The sequence below is a fragment of the Oncorhynchus mykiss genome, chromosome 21, assembly GCF_013265735.2.
Source record: "Oncorhynchus mykiss isolate Arlee chromosome 21, USDA_OmykA_1.1, whole genome shotgun sequence".
Lineage (NCBI taxonomy): Eukaryota > Metazoa > Chordata > Actinopteri > Salmoniformes > Salmonidae > Oncorhynchus > Oncorhynchus mykiss.
The window spans coordinates 39,303,882-39,321,124 of record NC_048585.1 but is presented as its reverse complement, the minus strand read 5'-3'; positions in this window follow the sequence as shown (position 1 = coordinate 39,321,124).

Sequence of the window (17,243 nt, the reverse complement as noted above, 5' to 3'; positions counted from 1 at the left end):
TTTAGTCAGCCACCAATTGTGCAAGTTTTCCCACTTAAAAAGATGAGAGGCCTGTAATTTTCCTCATAGGTACACTTCAACCATGACAGACAAAATGAGAAGAAAAACATCCAGAAAATCACATTGTAGGATTTTTTTATGAATTTATTTGCAAATTATGGTGGAAAATAAGTATTTGGTCAATAACAAAAGTTTCTCAATACTTTGTTATATACCCTTTGTGGCAATGACAGATATTTTCTGTAAGTCTTCACAAGGTTTTCACACACTGTTGCTGGTATTTTGGCCCATTCCTCCATGCAGATCTCCTCTAGAGCAGTGATGTTTTGGGGCTGTTGCTGGGCAACATGGACTTTCAACTCCCTCCAAAGATTTTCTATGGGATTGAGATCTGGAGACTGGCTAGGCCACTCCAGGACCTTGAAATGCTTCTTACGAAGCCACTCCTTCATTGCCAGGGCGGTGTGTTTGGGATCATTGTCATGCTGAAAGACCCAGGCACGTTTCATCTTCAATGCCCTTGCTGATGGAAGGAGGTTTTCACTCAAAATCTCACGAAATATGGTCCCATTCATTCTTTCCTTTACACGGATCAGTCGTCCTGATCCCTTTGCAGAAAAACAGCCCCAAAGCATGATGTTTCCACCCCCATGCGTCACAGTAGGTATGGTGTTCTTTGGATGCAACTCAGCATTCTTTGTCCTCCAAACACGACGAGTTGAGTTTTTACCAAAAAATCATATTTTGGTTTCATCTGACCATATAACATTCTCCCAATCTTCTTCTGGATCATCCAAATGCTCTCTAGCAAACTTTAGACGGGCCTGGACATGTACTGGCTTAAGCAGGGGTACACGTCTGGCACTGCAGGATTTGAGTCCCTGGCGGCGTAGTGTGTTACTGATGGTAGGCTTTGTTACTTCGGTCCCAGCTCTCTGCAGGTCATTCACTAGGGGTGAGATCTTGCGTGGAGCCCCAGATCGAGGGAGATTATCAGTGGTCTTGTATGTCTTCCATTTCCTAATAATTGCTCCCACAGTTGATTTCTTCAAACCAAGCTGCTTACCTATTGCAGATTCAGTCCTCCCAGCCTGGTGCAGGTCTACAATTTTGTTTCTGATGTCCTTTGACAGCTCTTTGGTCTTGGCCATAGTGGAGTTTGGAGTGTGACTGTTTGAGGTTGTGGACAGGTGTCTTTTATACTGATAACAAGTTCAAACAGGTGCCATTAATACAGGTAATGAGTGGAGGACAGAGGAGCCTCTTAAAGAAGAAGTTACAGGTCTGTGAGAACCAGAAATCGTGCTTGTTTGTAGGTGACCAAATACTTATTTTCCACCATAATTTGCAAATAAATTCATTAAAAATCCTACAATGTGATTTTCTGGATTTTTTTTCTCATTTTGTCTGTCATAGTTGAAGTGTACCTATGATGAAAATTACAGGCCTCTCTCATCTTTTTAAGTGGGAGAACTTGCACAATTGGTGGCTGACTAAATACCTTTTTGCCCCACTGTATACGCTATGATCACATACCTACATATATGCCATGATCACAAGACACAGGCCTCCTTATTGTCCCTAGAATTTCTAAGCAAAAGTCTGGAGGCAGGGCTTTCTCCTATAGAGCTCCATTTTAATGGAATGGTCTGCCTATCCATGTGAGAGACGCAGACTCGGTCTTGACCATCAAGTCTTTATTGAAGACTCATCTCTTCAGTAGGTCTTATGATTGAGTGTAGTCTGGCCCAGAGGTGAACAGAAATGCACTGGAGCAACGAACCGCCCTTGCTGTCTCTGCCTGGCCGGTTCCCATCTCTCCACTGGGATGTTCTGCCTCTAACCCTATTACAGGGGCTGAGACACTGGCTTACTAGTGCTCTTCCATTTCGTCCCTAGGAGGGGTGTGTCGAGTGAGTGGAGTCACTTACATGATCTTCCTGTCCGGGTTGGCGCCCCCCTCGGGTTCATGCCGTGGGGGAGATCTTCGTGGGCTATACTCGGCCTTGTCTCAGGATAGTAAGTTGGTGGTTTGAAGATATCCCTCTAGTGGTGTGGGGGCTGTGCTTTGGCACATCCCGAACCCCCGGGATGGGTGACGACGGGCACGCAGGAGATTATCCAGGTGGATGGCTATGAGCAGGTCCAACGTGAGGTCCTCAATGCGACAGGCCAGGACGTCGGTCTGGACGTCCGCCTGTTGCCCGCTGTGGAAAACCGTCAACAGGACCTGGTCGTTCCAGCCAGTGGATGCAGCCACCGTCCGGAAATCCAGAGCATACTCATACGCTGCCCTAGACCCCTGGCGTAGACAGAGGAGACGCTCACCTCCCTCTTGGCCCTCTGTAGGGTGGTCGAAAACGGCACTGAAGAGCTGGGTGAATCGCTCATAGGACTGCACTTCTGGACCGTCCCTCTCCCAGACGGCGCATCCACTCCAGTGCCCAGCCTGTCATCACTGAGATCACCAAGGCTGTCCCGGCATGACGGGCAAAGTGGAGGTCACACTGCAAGAGAAACCCCCTACAGTGATAGCTGGGGTGCCGTCAAACCGCTCCGGGAGGGGCAGGACCGGGTGATGTAGTTGGTGGTGGGGTGGCTGGAACGACCGCTGGAAGCTGGGAAGGTGGTGGTGTAGTCTGCTTCTGAGATCTAGTTTCTGAGATGCCACTCCAGGTTGAGTCCAGTCGATTTCATGTTTCCCAGAGAGCTGAGCGAGCGAATGCGACATCCCATGTTTTTATGGGGGCATGGAGGTCAAGCACACTGTTCAGGGATTGGTTGTAAAACTCCACAATTTCATCCACTGACAAAAAAGCTGGAGGAGACAGACGGGTTCAAGATGTTCTCTCTGACTGGCTGGTTCCGGAAAAACATGCAACGCTTTGACTTGGTTAGAGGGGGAAGAAATGTCAAGTCCAGTGTGACAACCTTGTGGTCAGACACACCAAGGTCATAGACCTGCATGTTTTTGATAGAGTCAGTGATGACCAGGTCAGGTATGTGCCCATGGGTGTGCGTGGGGGCGTCAACAACTTGATTCAGGTCAAGACAGTCAATCAAACTCAGAAACACAGCAGCAGAGTGACATGAAGGAGAGTCAACAGGGATATTGAAAACTCCTAGAATTACAATGTTGGTTGAGGTGGAACAGAGTGATGTGAGCAGATCAGTGATTTTAGGGATAAAGGATGGGTAAGGTTTTAAAGGATGGGTTAGGTTGAGGAGGCTGATAAACTAGAACCACAGTCGTGGAGTAGGAGGGTTTTGGATTTTACGGCAAGACATTCAAAAGAGCACAGTACAGGCAAGGGCAGTGGGGACAGTTTCAGTTCTGCTTGGTGTATGATGGCTAAGCCACCACCACAGCCAGGGTTGTAGGCTTTTTCCATGTTTGTGTAACCAGGTGGGCAGGCCTCATTTAGGGATGAGTAGAGTTCAGTTAGGCACATGATGTCAAGCTTCTTGTCCACTATATTCACTCTATAAATTACATAGAGCATATGCATTATTATAAGCCTATTATTTAGCTAGTAAATGTAGGCTATATTATCATTATATTTTGTTGGAAGTTTTTTGACTAAGAACTACCAATTTCAGCTTTACTTTTTGCATTGTCAGCTCTGTGGATCAGTATATAGAGATGCTGCCATAATCTGCACCCACGGATTCTCCATCTGCGTCCAGTTGGTGCTGGAGAGAAGCCCACAAACACTGAACTGGGATAGATCTTCTTCCAGGCTTAGTCCGCATTGATTAGCTAATCTGGCAGTGAGGGGCCCTGGGGAAGCGGGGGGACATTCCTCCGCTTGGCTGCGGAGATGTGGGAGGCTGGGGAGCAGTGTTGTAGAGTCTGTCTGTCACAGCCACAGACAACAAAACACTGCAACTGCCAGTGTTGCGTCACTCTGTCATTTCTGGCTGGCATTTCGGGTGAAGTCAGTAGCTATGTTTCCATTAACTTGCCCAGATTTTTTTTGTCGACATTTAGAACGTTTTTATAGAAAATGTATGTGACAATTGCCTGCTAGGGTGCGTTTCCATTGTAAATATCTTGTGTTGATAAAAACAGCTGGACACAATAGCGTCACACTGATAGACACATTTGGCATTAATAAATTGGCGACAGCCTAGATGCCCTCCCACATTGCATGGATAAAATTAAATTACTGACTGTTATAAACTGGGTGGTTTGAGCCTTGAATGCTGATTGGCTGAATGCTGCGGTATATCAGACCTTATAAACATAATTTTTTACTCTATTTACATTGATAGCCAGTTTGTAATAGCAATAAGGCACCTCTGTGGTTTGTGGTATATGTCCAACATACCATGGCTAATGGCTGTATCTAGGCACTCCGCGTTTTGTTTGAGCTGCTTTTGAAAGCAAAAGTCAAATTGAAAACAGTATTGGTATTGTTGAATTTGATTTTCATAATAGCAAGCTAGGATTGATGGTTTGGTTAGCTAAACTAGCAAGACTGTTTAGTCACCACGGCAACTACTGTAGCTATTTAGTAAACTTGCTAGCTACATCAGTGGGTGTTGAACACATTTCTACTGGCAAATGAACACATTTCTAGTGGAAAATGTGTTGAATTAAAGCCATGGTATGAAAGGGTAATCAACTTGAGACTGTATATGTTCTCTGGAAAATAATGTTACTCCGTGGAAGAACAAGGACAGTTCTACTCAGTGGAGTGGAACGGAACTTCCATGTCGTCCGTTATTTTCCATAGAACGCATAGCCCCTCGTTGATTGTACCTTCCATATGTGCCATATTCTAATACTTCTCATGTGCCAACGTATCGCCACGGTCTGTGCCATGGTGAAACTTGCACTCCTGTAGATCCGAAATAATTGGATGGTGAAAAAGGGGTATGAATACTTTGTGAAGGCATTATAAATGATGACATCATGTGCCCCGCATAACTTCAAAATTATTCGGCAAACATAATTTTAAAACTGTAATAATGGCACCGGAGAGGATGGCTTATGTTTTGCATACTCCTAACCAACTGTGCAACTTTGTTCGTTTTTTTTGCATTGTTTGTAACTACTTTTGTAACTTATTTTGTACATATTGTTGCTGCTACCGTCTCTTATGAGAACAGCGATTACTCACCTCGAACTGGAAGAAGCTTCTTCCTTTAACGAGTCCGACGAGAAGGATACACTGCTTTCCAGGGAACAGGCCCATATCCCCGTCATTTGCTTGAAGAAAAGACAGAGAAAAAAGGGGCGGAGGTCGGGCTGCCTTCTGAGAATTCGTAGCCGAGCGAGTAAACTCCCACAGCCATTGTTCTATTGGCCAACGTGCAATCATTGGAAAATAAAATCAATGACCTACGATCAAGATCATCCTACCAATGGGACATTAAAAACGGTAATATCTTATGTTTCACCGAGTCATAGCTGAACGACGACACAGATAATATAGAGCTGGCGGGATTTTCTATGCACCGGCAGAACAGAGAAGCTCTGTCTGGTAAGACGAGGGGTGGGGGTGTGTGTCTATTTGTCAATAACAGCTGGTGCTCAATGTCTAATATTAAAGAAGTCTTGAGGTATTGCTTGCCTGAGGTAGAGTACCTTATGATAAGCTAAAGACCACACTATCTACCAAGAGAGTTCTCATCTATATTATTCGTAGCCGTCTATTTACCACCACAGACCGATGACAGCACTAAGACCACACTCAAACAACTCAATAAGGCTGTAAGCAACCAACAAAATGCTCATCCAGAAGCTGTACTCCTAGTGGCTGGGGACTTTAATGCAGGCAAACTTAAATCTGTTTTACCTCATTTCTACCAGCATGTCACATGTGCAACCAGAGGGGAAAAAACTCTAGACCACCTTTACTCCACACACAGCTCCACATACAAAGCTTTCCCCCACCCTCCATTTGGCAAATCTGACAATAATTGTATCCTCCTGATTCCTGCTTACAAGCAAAAACTAAAGCAGGAAGTACCGGTGAATCGCTCAATTCGGAAGTGGTCAGATGACGCGGATGCCACGTTACAGGAATGTTTTGCAAGCACAGACTGGAATATGTTCTGAGATTCATCTAATGGCATTGAGGAGTATACCACCTCAGTCATCGGCTTCATCAATAAGTGCATCAACGATGTCGTACCCACAGTGACCGTACGTACATAGCCCAACCAGAAGCCATGGATTACAGGCAACATCTGCATCAAGCTAAAGGCTAAAGCTGCCGCTAACAAGGAACGGGACATTAATCTGGACGCTTATAAGAAATTCTGCTATGCCCTCAAACAAACCATCAAAGAAGCATAGCGTCAATACAGGATTAAGATTGAATCCTACTACACCGGCTCTGACGCTCGTCAGATGTGGCAAGGGCTTGAAAACTATTACGGACTTCAAAGGGAAACCCAAATGCGAGCTTCCCAGGGATGCAAGCCTACCAGACAAGCTAAATGCTTTTTATGCTTGCTTCGAGGCAAGCAACATTGAAGCATGCACAAGAGCACCAGCTGTTCTGGACGACTGTTTGATAACGCACTCGATGCCGATGTGAGCAAGACCTTTAAACAGGTCTACATACACAAAGCCGCGGGGCCAGACAAATTATCAGGATGTATACTCAAACCATGCACGGACCAACTGTCAAGTGTCTTCACTGACATACCTGAATGTTTCAAGCAGACCCCCATAGTCCCTGTGCCCAAGGAAGCGAACCTGCCAAAATTATTACCGCCCGTAACACTCACATCTGTAGCCATGAAGTGCTTTGAAAGGCTGGTCATGGCTCACATCAACAGCATCCTTCCAGATATCCTAGACCCACTCCAATTTGCATACCTCACCAACAGATCCACAGATGACGCAATCTCAATCGTATTCTACACGGCTCTTTCCCACCTGGACAAAAGGAACACCTTTTTTGAGAATGCTGTTCATTGATTACAGCTCAGCATTCAACACCATAGTGCCCATGAAGCTCATCACAAAGCTAAGGACCCTGGGACTACACTCCTCCAAGATTTGGGATGGGTCCCCAGATCCTCAAAAAGTTCTACAGCTGCACCATCGAGAGCATCCTGACCGGCTGCATCACCGCCTGGTATGGCAACTGCTCAGCATCTGACCGTAAGACGCTACAGAGGGTACTGTGTAGACCCAGTACATCACTGGGGCCAAGCTTCCTGCCATCCAGGACCTATATGATAGCCAGTGTCAGAGGAAAGCACAAAAAATTGTCACAGACTCCAGTCACCGAAGTCATAGACTGTTTTCTCTGCTACCACACGGCACGCTGTAACGTAGCGCCAAGTCTAGGACCAAAAGGCTCATTAACAGCTTCTACCCCCAAGCTATAAGACTGCTGAATAATTAATGAAATGGCCACTGCACTATTTACATTGACACCCCCACATTTGTTTTGTACACTGCTGCTACTTGCTGTTTATAATCTATGCATAGTCACTTCACCTCTACCTACATGTACAAATTACCTCGACTAACCTGTACCCCCGCACATTGACTTGGTACTGGTACCCCCTGTGTATAGCCTTTTTATTTTATTGTGTTACTTTTTATTATTTTTTTGATTTATTAGAAAAACACTGTTTTCATTATAATTTGTCATAGTAAAGAAAGTTTTGACGAAAGAAAATTCCAACCCTTTCAAATGGATAAAATGTTGTTGATCTATAGAAAATGTCTTCTCTATCTACTGTTTCAATTACACATGTCTCGAAGATTGTTGTTGTTGAAAAATCCTGGGTCAATGGAAACCTACAGCATCTGTTCTAAACAAAATGTTCTTGGGGGATAAATCATTTGCCTATAGACCTAGGCCACCGATTTTATATTATGTATGTGTGCTTAAAAGCGTGGCCAACTAACTCCTTTTCATTTTCAATCAATTGATAAATACCCTCCTATTTTACAAGCACCGACTATTTTGCATGAACGTGATAATGGGTTTGGTCTGTATAGTTTCTCAGTTGCCGTTGATCAATGCGTCTTGCTAGCTGTAGCCTATTCATTCTGGCACCAGACAGCGGCTGGACAGCTCCAGCTCATTCTGTCATTCTGTATTCAGCCAGGGAGTTGTTTTATTGGATGCAGCATGCTCTGCCGCATTCCATTCACAAAAACCTCTGCAGGCTTTAAACCAAGCAAGCGGACCATGGGCGTGTTAAAGAGTAGGCCTAAACGTTCACATCTTTCCACTCTCTCTTAATTCACTTTGCTATTAACCCTTTGCCAATCATTTAGTCTAGTAGTCTATGTTTGCTGTAGTCTTTTTTATTTGCGGTCTCTATTCTATTTCCTCAGTAGGCCATTTAAACAGGGATCGGTTCAGGAGTCACATTTGTTCGTGCTCACTGGTGTCTCCCCAAATTATATTGCATTTAAATATTAGGTAGCCAATTCAACTGTTTGTGCCAGAGGTGTAGGCAGAAATTGCCATGTGGCAGGGGTTGAGTAAACGTGACTGGGCCCACATTTTCCAGCATAAAAACACAGCACAAAAAAGCCAGACATCAGTGGTGTAGTTGTGATGCACGGTGTTAGAGTATACTCTACTTTTGCCCAAAATATCACAAATGGCCTGTCAGGTGAATGGAAATTCTATGAGAAACAGATGTAGGCTAATTCTAAATGACCTAAAATCATGGCAATGCGAAATACATTCACCACAACATCCAGAATTAAATAGTAAGCCTAGCCTTTATGGCTAATATGTTAGGCTAAGGCGCCAGATAAGCGCAGATTTCAGTGGCAGTGCGTTACATGAGAACAGGATACTCAAGGATTTCCTACATTTCACAGCAGCTGAAGGCTTGAATGCTAGTCGCTGCTGAGTCATCTTTGTATTGTGCGTTTTGCTAGAGATTTATGGGTTACAAAAAAAAACCTAGGCTACATTCAATTCCATACATCATGATTGACATATTTCTACCCTAATATGACTATTCTTGAATAACTTTTCTAGGCTGTAGTCTTTGCCACATGATTTCTTGTCTTTTCCATCTATGTCGTGATTGCTACTAGATTGAGTCAGGGCCCTGGCCTACACCTCATAGCCTGTCCCTAAATCTCTTCTATTGAGAAGCAAAATTAAGAGGCTAAACTTTAGAACTCATGAGACAAGGGATTAAATGAACAGTTCTCATTGTGAATGCGAATTATTGGGAGTCAGAGAATGTTGGTATTTTAAGCGTTTTATTAGGATCACCATTAGCTGTTATGAAGCAGCAGCTACTCTTCCTGGAGTCCAAACAAAACATGAAACATGACATAATACAGAACATTAATGGACAAAAACATAATATATACTACATAAATGTACTACATAAATGTAACAATGGCACACATAGCCTACATATCAATACAGACACACAATATCTAGGTCAAATAGGGGAGAGGCGTTGTGCCAGGAGGTGTTGCTTTATTAAAAAAAACAACAAAAAAAACAGGTTTGATGTTCATTTGAGCAATATGAGATGGAAGGGAGTTCCATGCAATAATGGCTCTATATAATACTGTACGCTTTCTTGAATTTGTTCTGGATTTGGGGACTGTGAAAAGGCCACTGGTGGCATGTCTGGTAAGGTTAGTGTGTGCGTGTGTGTGTGCGTGTGTGTGTGTAGGAGCCAGACTATGCAAACAATTTGGAATTTCAAATTTTTCTTATAAAAAGAAGAAGTAATGCAGTCAGTCTCTCCTCAACTCTTAGTCAAGAAAGAATGGCATGCATAGTATTTAAATTTGCCCTCTGATTATAATGAAAAGCAAGATGTGCCGCTCTGTTTTGGGCCAGCTGCAGCTTAACTAGGCCTTTCTTTGCAGCACTTGACCACCTGCCTAGACAATAATCAAGATAAGACAAACCTAGAGCCTGCAGTACTTGCTTTTTGGAGTGTGGTATCAAAAAAGCAGAGCATCTCTTTATTATGGAATGACCTCTCCCCATGTTTACAACCATTGAACCTATGTTTTGACCATGACAGTTTACAATCTAAGGTAACACCAAGTAATTTAGTCTCCTCAACTTGTTCAAAAGCCACACCATTCATTACCAGATTCAGCTGAGGTATAGAGGGAATGATTTGTACAAAATACAATGCTCTTAGTTTCAGAGATGTTCAGGACCAGTTAATTACTGGCCACCCATTCGAAAACTGTCTTCAACTCCTTGTTAAGGGTTTCAGTGACTTCATTAGCTGTAGTTGCTGACATGTATATGGTTGAATCACCAGCATACAAGGACACACAGGCTTTGTTTAACGCCAGTGGCAGGTCATTGGTAAAAATAGAAAAGAGTAGATGGCCTGGAGAGCGGCCCTGCGGTACACCACACCCTACATGTTTGACATTAGAGAGGCTTCCATTAAAGAAAACCCTCTGTGTTGAGGTTGAGAAGGTTGAGAACGTTGAAAAGCCATAAAACACATGAACAGCAGGTTATGGCCAATAATACCAAAGGCTGCACTGAAATCTAACATTACAGGTCCAAAAATAAGAGTGGCACTGTCAAAATTTTCCCTGTAAATATAAAGCATTTACAGTACTATTTTCCTTACTGTAAAGACATATTACAGGATCCCTGTAACATAGATGCTGGGAGTCGGGAAGCAAGTGCAGGTGGTGAGTTTATTAATAAACAGAACATGAAACACAAGTAGCATACAGACATGAAACACATAGTCAATACTGCCTGGGGAATGGAACTAAGGGAGTGACAGATATAGGAGAGTTAATCAGTGAAGTGATGGAGTCCAGGTGTGCCTAATGATGAAGCGCAAGTGCACGTAATGATGAATGCCAGGTGCGTGTAATGATGAATGCCAGGACCGGTGGTTAGTGAACTGGTGACGTCGAATGCCGGAGAGGAGGAGCAGGAGTAGATGTGACAATCCCTGCTAATTTACAGGTGTCATGACTTTCCCTCTTGGGTGAGGATCATAGGCGCCTGATCAGCCCACCCTCTCTCTCCCACCAGAGTTTTATAACTTAACAACCGGGCCGTAAATACCTTGCAGGAACTCTCTCTCCCACTCTGCAGAAATGGTAGTTAAAAATCCCTTTGCTACCACAGAGAGAAACTTTGCAGTACTGTACCATCAAAAGGTTGGACATTTCTAACATAAATAATGTGGTAAATGGTTCGTGGGGCTCGAAACAATAATCATGTCAAATAAGTCGTTGTTTGTGATATCATTAAGGACGGTATAACCAAATAACGGTAACTCTACAAATGTATAGTACGTCCCAGTTATCAGATTTACATCTAAATGTTGTGGAACTTATATGATTAAATATGGAACTATTTGTGAGAAGATGAAATGTGACTTCAGCCTTCCTAATGACAGAATGAATTGTCTTTCATATAACGTTTTACCCAGTCAGTAACCACTCACAGGTATAAAACCCCTCGTGACGAAATTCACATCAGACCAAGTAGGTGAACGGTAAGCCGGACGTCACGAATGGTTAGACAATACAGACCAGACAGATTGAAGTGGTGGCTACACGGGTGAGAAATGGTTTAAAACTAAAGACCAGTATACGGCGGTAGCCCGGACGTGTAAAATGGTTAAACTCTACATTAGCCCAGCATGACCGACATGAGCTGAGCTCTCTCTCTCTTGAAGAAGACTACAGAGGAACATTCCGTCTGCAGCTGTTTACGCACTGTTAGCCTAGGAAACTCGACCGTAGACAAGAGACAAAAAACAATTTCCTCTCACCACTATAGGTACCTCTAGGGTATCTATTCTAAACAAACAGATTGAAGCATAAGACCCACTGGACACCGCGTGGCACACTTCCGGAAGAGCCGTTCTATCCGACACTCCAAGACCAACCTACTACAACTACAAAGGACACGGTGACCTCTGGTGGACCACCGGAGACTCACACAACCAGATACTTTCTGATGAACTACTCTCCACAGACTGATCGAGTGATTTCAACAGAGCGAGACGACAAAGACATGCAAGCGTAAATATGTGTTGCTTTTCTAAATCCGAATGAGCAGTTGTCATTGCATTATGTTAACTGTCAATACTATACTGTGTGTGTGTTTACATATTTCTGTGTGATTATTTCATTAGTTAGTAAATGAATAATTAAGCCAATTTGTGTAAGCTGATTCATCAACTGAAAAAGGAGCAAATTATTGATTTTGTAGCAGTCTTATGTAGCAACATTTGAATTTCTGTTTTTTACATTGGATAAAAGTAAAGACTCAGAGCTACAAAATGGAATGTCATACACTGCATTTGAGGAAACAAGGGGAAAGTAATTGTGCTTTGAAAGTTAAAATCAACTTGTAAACTCACTTTTGGTACTACTATTGGAGAGCCCTTCTTTGTCTACACCCATTCAACATTGTTCACACCCTCTTAAGCCTTAGCCCCACCCATCTCTTTAAGGGTTGATCCAAGCTTTCTGTACTAACTTGCCAGCTACTTCCAGACATCTAAGAGAGTGAGAACAACTCACTGAACATTACTCGCCCTAGCAGAGCTGGTTAGGCTGTTATGTCATCCAGAGCGTTGGTGACTGCAACTGTGCTGTTAGATTGTCCGTTCCTAAATTCAGAGCGTTTCGCGTCCAGAGCGCACACTGGACATTCTGTGGCCTCTTTAGAGCGGCGACCCTCGCCGCCGACTTCAGACTGGGGACCCTAGCAACGGGTCCCGAATGGACGGGAGATTCCGGCAGCACCGGACAGGCGGGAGACTCCGGCAGGCGGGAGACTCCGGCAGCAGACAGCTCTGTCAGCTCCTGACTGACCGGCGGCTCTGGCAGCTCATGACAGACGGGCGACTCTGGCAGCTCAGGACAGACGGGCGACTCTGGCAGCTCAGGACAGACGGGCGACTCTGGCAGCTCAGGACAGACGGGCGACTCTGGCAGCTCAGGACAGACGGGCGACTCTGGCAGCTCAGGACAGACAGGCGACTCTGGCAGCTCAGGACAGACGGGCGACTCTGGCAGCTCAGGACAGACGGGCGACTCTGGCAGCTCAGGACAGACGGGCGACTCTGGCAGCTCAGGACAGACGGGCGACTCTGGCAGCTCAGGACAGACGGGCGACTCTGGCAGCTCAGGACAGACGAGCGACTCTGGCAGCTCAGGACAGACGGGCGACTCTGGCAACTCAGGACAGACGGGCGACTCTGGCAGCTCAGGACAGACAGGCGACTCTGGCAGCTCAGGAGGCACCTGTAGGGAGGAGACGGAGAGACAGCCTGGTGCGTGGGGATGCCACCGGAGGCCTGGTGCGTGGAGGAGGCACCGGATAGACCAGACCGTGGAGGCGCACTGGAGGTCTTGAGCACCGAGCCTGCACAACCCTACCTGGCTGGATACTCCCCGTAGCCAGGCCAGTGCGGCGAGGTGGAATAGACCGCACTGTGCTGTGCTGGCGAACCGGGGACACCATGCGTAGGGCTGGTGCCATGTACCCCGGCCCGAGGAGACGCACTGGAGACCAGATGCGCTGAGCCGGCTTCATGGCACCTTGCTCGATGCCCACTCTAGCCCGGCCGATACGAGGCGCTGCTATGTAACGCACCGGGCTATGCCTGTGCACCAGGGACACCGTGTGCCTCACGGCATAACACGGTGCCTGCCCGGTCCACCTCTCTCCACGGTAAGCACGGGGAGTTGGCTCAGGTCTCCTACCTGACTTAGCCACACTCCCCGTGTGCTCCCCCCAATATACTTTTGGGGCTGCCTCTCGTCCCAGCCGCACTGCCGTGCTGCCTCATACCACCGCCGCTCAGCTTTAGCTGCCTCCAGCTCTGCCTTGGGGCGGCGATATTCCCCAGCCTGTGCCCAGGGTCCCTTGCCATCCAAAATCTCCTCCCATGTCCAGGAGTCTTGCGATTTCGGCCACTGCCCGTCCTTGGTTGGTGGGTGATTCTATCACGATCGTCGTTGGAATGAGGTGAGGACCAATGCGCAGCGTGGGAAGTGTCCATCTTTTTAATAAAGTAAATGAACACTGACCAAAGACAACAACGTGAACGAACGAAACCGAAACAGTTCTGTCTAGTGCAGATACAAACACTCAACAGAAAACAATCACCCACAACTCAAAGGTGAAACCAGGCTACCTAAGTATGGTTCTCAATCAGGGACAACGATTGACAGCTGCCTCTGATTGAGAACCATACCAGGCCAAACACATAGACTGCCCACCCCAACTCACGCCCTGACCATACTAAAACAAAGACAAAACAAAGGAACTAAGGTCAGAACGTGACAGGATCTCCTGTGAAGTCGTGACTTACGACAAATGCCTAGTTTTCTGAATCGGGTCACATATGGACATATTCTAATATTTTTTTGTTAATTTGGGAAACGGTAACTCGTTAAATAAACTTTTACCGTGGTGCCCCAGATTACTACTTAAATAATTGTTATATGATTAATTTAATCACGTAATATTTGGACATGGTATGTAATTATTTGATGAATAGCTATCATCATATTAATGATAGCATACGTCACAACACAGGGATGCTGCAATGTTTTACAGTAAAAAAAACAGTACAGTTAAATATATTACATTATCTCTGCTGTAAAGGAAATTTACAGTATTAAGCTGACAAATCTGGACTGATAATGTTGTAAATGTACAGAAATGTTTTCCCTGAAATCTGAATGTAAGAAAAACAATACATTTGTACATAAAATACATATGTTCATATTGGTAACAACATTAACAACAGAATTGACAATAGAAGTAACAAGAACTTAACACATACAGTACCAGTCAAAAGTTTGGACACACCTACTCATTCCAGGTTATTTCTTTATTTGTACTATTTTCTACATTGTAGAATAATAGTGAAGACATCAACACTATGAAATAACACATATGGAATCATGTAGTTACCAATAAAGTGTTAAACAAATCAAAACATATTTTACATTTGAGATTCTTCAAATAGCCACCCTTTGCCATGATGACAGCTTTGCACACTCTTGGCATTCTCTCAACCAGCTTCACCTGCAATGCTTTTCCAACAGTCTTGAAGGAGTTCCCACATATGCTGAGCACTTGTTGGCTGCTTTACCTTCACTCTGCGATCCAAACCATCCCTAACCATCTCATTTGGGTTGAGGTCGGGTGATTGTGGAGGCCAGGTCATATGATGGAGCACACTCTCCTTCTTGGTCAAATATCTCTTACACAGTGTTGTGTCTTTACTATGATGAAATTATATGACATGCTATTTTATCAAATTGATTACTTAATGTTTAATTGATTACGTGATTGAATTAAACCATGCAACAATTAAACCATTAATAACCTGAGGCACCACGGAAACATTCATTTATATAGAGCGGTTATCTCCCGAATCAACTCTCTTAAAGATCTGAAGATCTTATATCAAATAGCAGTCAATTATTAATCATTATTAATTGTTACCTTCTATCAGTCTCATCTAAACGTCGCAAAATTCTTGGTTATCTGCACAAACTCTAGAATAAATTAAGAATCAGCAACATACAAATTGGCTTAATTATTTATTTACTAACTAATCAAATCACAGAAATACATAACAAACAAACAGTAAATATTATTACTAACAATGGTAGAAAACTCCCTAGTGGGCCAAGCCGATATGACAGCTTGGTAGACAAAGGGAAGGGGGTGTGGACCGCTCAAGAATGGGAGATTCATAGCAGATAACTACACTCATATAAATTGCTAATACTCTACATGAATTACAGCTCCTTCAAAAATAAATTGCAATTTACATATTTACAAGTATGTCTTGTTGTCTCTCTGTGGTCGCCGGTCCATCAGCTGGAGAGAGTTGACAGAAAAGTCTCTGGTTGTGTTCCCCAGAAGTCACAGTCTGTCTTTCGTGGTTGTAGGTGGTTAGAATGGATACTTCAGAGTACCATTCAAAAATGTTCCCATAAAATAGATGCTTTGGCGGTTGTCTGTCTTCTCAACCTAGGTTTACATCATTTCTAGTTGCAGACTAGTAATTTGTGTCTCAGATTTGCTCTTATTCTGTAGGGATCGATAGTCTCAGAGTTGAACCATTTCCAGCTGTGTAGCCAATGCTCCACGTGGTATAGTCTTGTCCTTTGGTAGAGTTGCGACCAAGCTTTAACTTCCTGACTGATGTCTTGAGATGTTGCTTCAATATATCCACATTAAGTTCCTCCCCCATGATGCCATCTATTTTGTGAAGTGCACCAGCCCCTCCTGCAGCAAAGCACCCCCACAACATGATGCTGCCACCCCAGTGCTTCACGGTTGGGATGGCGTTCTTCGGCTTGCAAGCCTCCCCTTTTTCCCCTAAACATAACGATGGTCATTATGGCCAAACAGTTCTATATTTGTTTCATCGGACCAGAGGACATTTCTCCAAAAAGTACGATCTTTGTCCCCATGTGCAGTTGCAAACCGTAGTCTGGCTTTTTTATGGCGGTTTTGGAGCAGTGGCTTCTTCCTTGCTGAGCGGCCTTTCAGGTTATGTTGATATAGGCCCGTTAAACTGTGAATATAGATACTTTTGTACCTGTTTCCTCCTGTTGTACTTGGATTGATTTGCACTTTTCACATCTCTAAGAGACAGAACGCATCTCCTTCCTAAGTGGTATGACGGCTGCGTGGTCCCATAGTGTTTATACTTGCGTACTTTTATTTGTACAGATGAACGTGGTATCTTCAGGCGTTTGGAAATTGCTCCCAAGGATGAACCAGACTTGTGGAGGTCTACAATTGTTTTTTCTGAGGTTTTGACTGATTTCTTTTGATTTTCCCATGATGTCAAGCAAAGAGGCACCGAGTTTGAAGGTAGGCCTTGAAATACATCCACAGGTACTACTCCAATTGACTCAAATGATGTCAATTAGACTATCATAAGCTTCTAAAGCCATGACATCATTTTCTGGAATTTTCCAAGCTGTTTAAAGGCACAGTCAACTTCGTGTCTGTTAATATCTGATCCACTGGAATTGTCATACAATGAATTATAAGGGAAATTATCTGTCTGTAAACAATTGTTGGAAAAATGACTTGTCATGCACAAAGTAGATGTCCTAACCGACTTGCCAAAACTATAGTTTGTTAACAAGAAATGCGTGGATTGGTTAAAAAAACTAGTTTTAATGACTCCAACCTAAGTGTATGTAAACTTCCGACTTCAACTGTTTGTTAACAGCCACACACCGTACAAGACACGTACTTTAGGCCTGTATGGCTGGGATGAAATGA